A 655-nucleotide genomic window follows, 5' to 3' on the forward strand; every position below is an offset into this window, starting at 1 on the left:
CTTCCTTCCTTCCTTCCTTCCTTCCTTCCTTCCTTCCTTCCTTCCTTCCCCCCTTCCTTCCTTCCCTCCCTCCTTTCCTTCCTTCCTTTTTGTCTCTAAACCGTTTACTTCTGACAGGGAGCTGGACTGGCTTGGGCCCTGAAGGGCAGGGCCACTACAGACCAAGGCAGGTGAGTGTGACCCTCAGGCGAAAGTGGAGTTTTTCAAGCCCACATTGGCTGAGTTCATGTCATAGTAGTTAATGTAGATCCTGTTGGGGCTGATGTGCAGCCGCTGGGAAAACAAACCGCACAGCAGCTTTGTGTAGGTCCGGTTCTGCATGCTGCCGATCTTGCCGATGCTGTGCAGCTGCAGAGCCCACACAGGTCGCTTGAGCCACCTAGAGTCATGGACTGGTTTGGGACCACGTGCACTGTGAAGTACTGGGACGATTTGCCTGTGGCCTGCACCAGTTGCTGGGTAAGCTTGGAGAGCAGTCTGTTGGGCATGGATGGCGACGGATGCACTAGAAACCTAGGTGTTGACCACAAACATCGGCATGATGGCAGAGAGCAGTGAGTGTGTCATCTGCAAGTCTGGAATGCTTTGCTTATTCAGGGATTCTTTCTATTTCAAATGAAACTGGAGATTGCCTTTTCCATCTCACTGAAGAATG

The 655-nt window shown here is 52.1% G+C and overlaps 1 pseudogene; it reads right to left on the bottom strand.

The window, feature by feature from the left end:
* Nucleotides 1–183: 183 nt before the first annotated feature.
* On the bottom strand, nucleotides 184–540 carry LOC102844506 (annotated as a pseudogene).
* Nucleotides 541–655: the final 115 nt, after the last annotated feature.

The sequence above is a fragment of the Elephantulus edwardii genome, unplaced genomic scaffold (assembly GCF_000299155.1).
Source record: "Elephantulus edwardii isolate Elephantulus edwardi_28Jun2011 unplaced genomic scaffold, EleEdw1.0 scaffold00111, whole genome shotgun sequence".
In the NCBI taxonomy this organism is placed as follows: Eukaryota; Metazoa; Chordata; class Mammalia; order Macroscelidea; family Macroscelididae; genus Elephantulus; species Elephantulus edwardii.